Consider the following 7,223-nt stretch of genomic DNA (forward strand, 5'->3'; position numbering starts at 1 on the left):
CACCTTCCAAAGGTAACCCTATGTTTTTTTGTTTATTTGGACGTAGAATTCTAAACTAGAGGTTGTAATTTTTCACACACATTCATCAAATTCTAGTGCTCCCTATTTTAATATTACAAATTAAATTATAATATTTTGTTGGTGTTGTTGTTGAACGTGTAGCCAACAGTAGAGTGGGAGTAGAATTGGAAGGACTATGAGATAAAAGAGGGAAAAGTCGGATGATATTGTTGAAGTACCACAACCACTCCTTTTATTGTATCCGTGAGAGAGAAGATAGTGGCCATGACTGAGCACGCGAGAAGAGAAGGAATGGAAGAGAAGATGGTGGGTGACGAAAGAGAAAGTGGATCTGCAGCGAGAGACAGATCCAGTGCTCGTGAGAGAAGCAAGAGAAGGTAAGCAAAGCTTTCTATTACTGTTTTGTTTTATTGTTACATTGAAGGGAAAAACCCAAGCGGGTTTTTATAGAAAAAGGGGAAAAGGGGGTTTTTACAAAGGAAACCCTAGATTACTGATTAAATCAGTAATCAGCTATAGAAAGGGAAATTGAGAAACCCTAAGGGGTTTTAGGGTTTCAATATCCTCCCCTTAAGCTGGATGGTGGATGCTCAACATCCCAAGCTTGTGAACGTTGAGTTTGAACTTGGTACGGTGAAGTGCTTTCGTAAAAATGTCGGCGAGCTGGTCACTGGAGCTGATAGGAAGAAGGCGGAAGAGGTTTTTCTGAAGGCGCTCGCGAATCACATGACAGTCAATGTCAATGTGTTTCATTCGTTCGTGGAATGAAGGATTCTGAGCAATATGTCTGGCGGCCTGATTATCACAGTAGAGCACTGGAGGCGAATCAAGCTGAATGTAGAGGTCATGAAGAATATAGCTAATCCACTGAATCTCACAAGAGGTAGTTGCGAGAGCCCTGTACTCGGCTTCAGAAGATGATCGAGAAACAATGCTCTATTTCTTGGATTTCCATGAGATGAGGGACTCTCCAAGGAATACACAGTAACCAGTGATACTGCGTCTCGTTTCAGGACATGTGGCCCAATCAGAATCATTGAAGCCTTTAATTTGTAAACTAGTGTCTCTAGGGAAAAATAGTCCTCGACCAGGATCGACCTTGATGTATCTTAGGATATACTGGGCAGCTTGGTGGTGGTAAGTAGTGGGTGCTTGCACAAATTGACTGAGAAGATGGACATAGTAGTTGATGTCAGGTCTAGAGTTGGTGAGATAGAGTAGTTTCCCTATCAATCGCCTGTAGGAATCAACATTGTATGATGTATTGTTGGTGGCAAAAAGAGGTTTAGTGTCACTCATGAGGGGAGTTTGGTAGGGTTTGCTGTTAGTCATTCCAGTTTCATTTAGTATGTCCAGGGCATACTTTCTTTGGCACATATGGATCCCTTTCTTGGTCCTTGAAATTTCAAAACCCAAAAAATATTTTAGTTTCCCCAAGTCCTTGATTCTGAAGGTCTGATGCAGGGTACTTTTGGTCTTATTGATAATCTCCATAGAATTCCCTGTTAGAATAATGTCATCCACATACACAAGAAAAGCAGTGAAAGTGATAGAAGTTCTATGTATAAAAAGAGAGTAGTCAGAATTAGATTGAGCAAAACCAAGGTTTAAGAGGAAAAAGGAGAGTTTAGCAAACCACTAACGGCTGGTCTGTTTGAGGCCATATAGAGACTTAGTTAGTCGACAAACTTGTCCTTGTTTGGGAAGTTTCAGCCCTGGTGGAGGTGTCATGTAGACTTCTTCATTTAAATCTCCATGTAAAAAGGCGTTATCAACATCAAGTTGATATATGCACCAGTCCTTAGCAGCTGCTAAGGCTAGAATAATCCTTACAGTTATGAGTTTAGCCACAGGAGAGAAAGTATCAAAGTAGTCTATTCCCTCTTGTTGGGAATATCCCTTCGCAACCAATCTAGCTTTATGCCTCTCAATACTCCCATCAGAATTATACTTGGTTTTGAAAACCCATTTGCAACCTATGGGCTTCTTTCCATTTGGGAGATTGGTGAGATACCAGGTTTTGTTGTTTTCTAGAGCTTGTATTTCCCTGTTCATAGCATCCCTCCATTCCTTAGTTTTGCTAGCCTCAGTATATGATTGTGGTTCATGGTTGGCAGTGATGGTGAAAGTGTAGTGAAGATGCTCCTTTGATAAACCATCATAAGAAACAACAGAATCAATAGGATAAGCAGTTTTGTAGTTGGCCTTAATTTGATTAGTAGGCTTAAGCTGACAAGAATTATTGATAGTTAAGGAACCATTAACCTAGTAGTCCTTTAGATAGTAAAGAAGCTTTCTGTCTCTTCTGGATCTTCTCAAATCCTGAATGTTGTCTTCTGTGTCACTCTGTTCATATGTCGCATTGTCTTGGTTGTCCTGAGCTTGGGCAAGTTGGTTCATAATTTGTTCAGGTTCAGTCTGCTGTAGATTGGAGCTGTCAGCTGTCCTGTCTTCTTCATCATCAGTAGTACTGTCATTTTCTTGAATTTCTCCTGCAGAATTATCAAGAGCAATATGGTCCTCCCTGATATTGATATGGGAGTCATTCAAGAAACTAAAATCCTGATTCATGTGATTATTTTTCTCAACAATGGTGGTTTCCGTAGAGCTGCAAGGAAAAATGGTTTCATAGAACAAAGCATTTCTACTTATAAAAATCTATCTAGATTTTAAGTCAAGCAGGATGTATCCTTTTATTCCATTTTTAAACCCAATAAAAACACATTTTCATGCCCTAGGATCAAGTTTATTTCTATTTATATCAGGGGTAGAGGCAAAACTTAAACATCCAAAGGTTTTCAAATCAAGATAAGTAGGAGATTTTGAATAAAGCATTTCATAGGGGGATTTATTTTTCAAAACAACAGATGGTATTCTGTTTATTATATGAACAACATGATTAACAACATAAGACCAATAGCATTTAGGTATATTAGACTGGAAAAGCAAGCTTCTAGTAACATTTAAAATATGTTGATGTTTTCTTTCAACAATAGAGTTCTGCTGAGGAGTATGAACACAACTCCTTTGGTGAATAATACCATATTTATTATAAAGATCATCATACTCAAATTCAGGACCATTGTCAGATCTAATAGTCTTAATATCCTTCTTAAACTGATTTTTAATGTAGATGACAAAATTTAACAGAAGGTTTCTGGTTTCTCCCTTAGAATGCATGAGAAAAACCCAAGTATGTCTAGATAAGTCATCTACAACAATAAGAAAATATTTATGCCCATGTATGGAAGGAATAGAGATAGGACCCCATATATCAACATGAATTAAGTCAAAACAATTATCAGAAGTAGTAGTATTGTGAGGAAAAGGCAATCTATGTTGCTTTGAATAATGGCATATGTCACATATGTTTTTACAAGAATCATGAACATAAGGAAAAGCTCTACAAATTTGTCTTAGAACATTATTACATGGGTGTCCAAGTTTGTAATGCCATACATTTATGTCTTTCTTAGAGTAATTCATAGTAGTATTAACAAAAACATGATCTCGTGAATTAGAGGTGTTTTCATCAAGGTAGTACAACCCCCTTATCATGCTAGCATGCCCAATAATCTTGTATGAATGATTGTCCTGTATCTGACATTGCTCACAAGAGAAAATTAGTTTACAATTTGAGTCCTTTATGAGAGTTTGAACAGATATTATATTGAAAGAAAATTCAGGAATGTATAGCACATTGAAAATGATGAAAGATTTTGAAAAATTTTTAGTTCCAGCAAATTTAGCAATAATAGTAGAATTGTTAGGCAGTTTTACAGTAATAGGTTTAATTTTGTAAAAACTAGAAAATTGACTTATGTCATGGGTCACATGATTTGTGGCCCCTGTATCAAGGATCCAGGTTTTACCTTGCTGATTCTTGTGGGTTGAAACATTGTTGCTGAAGCTCTGGATGTGGCTGACCGAGTGCTTTGGCTCATCTTTGTCATCTAAAAGCTTTAGCAGTCTCTGAATCTGTTCAATGCTCAAGGTTGCATTAGCAGCACCTTCCTCTGGAGTGTGATCAGGGGGCTTTTGAGTTTCAGGATTGACATTGAGGTTGCACATCTGTTGAGCATTAGAGTTCTTATTGCCATAGGTCCCTTTATCTTTTTCTGTCCTTTGTTTGTACCATGGAGGATATCCATGTTTTGAATAACACTCCTCTGCAGTGTGGTTCATTTTGTGGTAGTAGGTGCACTGCTTTCCTTGGTTAGGATTTCTGCCTCTGCCTCTTCCTTGTGTTCGACACCCATTGCCTCTTCCTTGTCCTCTCCAAGAAGCTTGTTCTTGGTTTCTATATCCTTTGTCAACTGCATTCATGAAAACTTTGTTTTCATTAGCCAGATTTCCAGAACCATTGCCCTTTCTTTCTTGCTGCATGACAAGAGAAAAAACTTTGTTTATGCTAGGTAGAGGCTGCATGAGCAATATCTGAGTTCTGACACTGTTGTAACTATCATTTAATCCTTTTAGAAAACAGATGGCATGTTCAGTCTCCCTCTATTTCAAGAAAACTCTGGACAAATCACATTCACAGGGCTTTCCACAGGTGCAGTTGGGTATGGGTCTCAAGAACTCCAATTCTTCCCATAATTTCTTTAATTCTGTAAAAAATTGACCTATGCTTCTATCTCCCTGTCTGATAGAGTGAACTTCTTGTAACAAATCAGAGATTTGAAAGTACTTCCCTTGAGAGAATCTTTCCCTTAATTCTTCCCATAGTTCATTAGCAGAATCTATGTACATTACACTCTCTGCAATGTCTGGTGCGAGAGTCCTCATAATCCATGAAAGAATCATCACGTTACATCTTTCCCAGGATTCATAGTTTGGATCAGTGGGCAGAGGTGTTTTAATGCTGCCATTAACGAACTTCAGCTTATTCTTGGAGAGCAAGGCACGTTGCATGTTCCTGCTCCAAGAAACGTAGTTATTATCATTTAAAACATTAGAAACTAGGACCAAACCTGGATTTTCTCCAGGGTGCAAGTAGTAGGGACTGATGGGTATGAGGGATTGATCAAGATCAAAGTTATTGGCCTTCTGGCTGGTGTATTCTGGCTTGGTTTCAGATTTCCCATCCATGATTCTTCAAAAGGATGCCAAGAATCATGTTCTTGGCAAAAAGAAAGTGAAGCGGAAGCACAGCAGGTTAAAAACCTGCTTTGGTACCATGTTGAAGTACCACAACCACTCCTTTTATTGTATCCGTGAGAGAGAAGATAGTGGCCATGGCTGAGAGCGCGAGAGGAGAAGGAGTGGAAGAGAAGATGGTGGGTGACGGAAGAGAAAGTGGATCTGCAGCGAGAGACAGATCCAGTGCTCGTGAGAGAAGCAAGAGAAGGTAAGCCAAGCTTTCTATTACTGTCTTGTTTTATTGTTACATTAAAGGGAAAAACCCAAGCGGGTTTTTATAGAAAAAGGGGAAAAGGGGGTTTTTACAAAGGAAACCCTAGATTACTGTAATCAGCTATAGAAAGGGAAAATGAGAAACCCTAAGGGGTTTTAGGGTTTCAATAGATATATATGATAATAAATAATTTCCCAATCTTCTCTTCTCCCTACTTGAAACCAACTTTTACCTATGCTACTAACTCTTTACCATTTACTTCCAAACATATTCAACAAAGAAGAAGACACAACTGAAAATTAAATGTGAGTGATTGAAAAATAAAATATTCATGCATTTGATAACTGACATAATTTTGTGATAAAAATTGTTTTACGAAATATTGATTGATGATAGATTGAAAGAGAAAAGATAAAATTTGGGATTTGGTTGGCAATAGCAAAACTTGGAGCAGAAGGTTGGGGCAAAGAAAAAAGGGAAAGTGGAAGGTGAAGCAAACCACTACCATACATTCTATCATTTTATCTTTCTCTTTTCTTCTCTTTGATCAATCAATTATCATCATCACCATCACCCTTCCTTCAACCCAACTTCCAACTCTTCTAGAAACTTGTCCCTGTCACAGATACTCACTCTCTCTCATAAACAACAACAACTACCATTACCATCTCTATGCTTTCACACATGAATAGCCAAACTACCGATACATTTCTTTCCAGGAACCTCACAACCAACTTACTTAAATCACTAAATCTGTTTTTTTTTCTTTTTCACAATATCCAATATCTCACTTCCACCACTCATGCCAATACTAAACATTTATGTTATTGTTAACTCTGTTTTTTATTCAACGAGATTGACTATATGAATGGTTACACATGATATCTATTTTATTAAACAGTGTACTAATTATTTGGGTGGTTAGTTTGTGAAATCAGGATAACAGTGGAAAATATGAGAATAAATTATGTTATAAATATTTTATAAAATAAAAAATTTCTTGCAAATGATGCATATAATTTAAAGTGATTAAATGTGGAAGTAGCATAGTCCTTACAGTAATAGCAACAGCATCACATGTTAAGAGGGCATTATTGAGAAAGAATTGATAAGTGAGTGGCTTTATTTATTTGTTTTTTGATGTAGAGAAAGGGGAAAAGGATATAAAATGATGTATTATTTATTAGTTTATGCAAACCATTCAGTGTTTTAATTTAGCTTTTTTCAATTAAACTTTTACTTTGGAAGATTTATTTTTAAAAGAGTTAGAAAAGTTTACTTTATTTAGTGGTTATAGTCATATAAAGAAAAAAAAATATTGAAAAGAAGTCTTATATTAATATAAACCAAAATGACTTAAAGAAGTCTTAAATTAATATAAACCAAAATGACATTTTTTTTAGTACTTTCCTTACTATTAGAAGAAATATATTGTGTTTTAGAAAGATAAACCAAAGTGACCTTTTTTTTTCTTTTATAACATTTTAGTGTTTGAGAGAAGAATCAGGTAATTTCTCTTTGAAGGTTCTTTTAGTAGTTACTTTTTTCTACTTTCAATAGAGGGTGTTATTATTTTAGTAATAAGTTCCATTTTGTTATTAGTAATAATTAATATATAAATAAAAGAATGTGATATTAGATGTCTTAACCCATATATAATACCAATAAAAAGTAGTAAGTTCTCGTGTTATTATGTTGACACCTAATAATGATATTAGAGTTTGGTTAGTATTTTGTTGCTATTGATAGCAAAAAGTATTGTATGAAACTTTTAGTATGTTATGTGATTGTAACTGGTTTCTAGTGTCATTCTTTTTTTTGGATGTAGAGTGTAGTTGTGTGAAAA

Source organism: Vigna unguiculata, chromosome 10, assembly GCF_004118075.2.
Source record: "Vigna unguiculata cultivar IT97K-499-35 chromosome 10, ASM411807v1, whole genome shotgun sequence".
In the NCBI taxonomy this organism is placed as follows: Eukaryota; Viridiplantae; Streptophyta; class Magnoliopsida; order Fabales; family Fabaceae; genus Vigna; species Vigna unguiculata.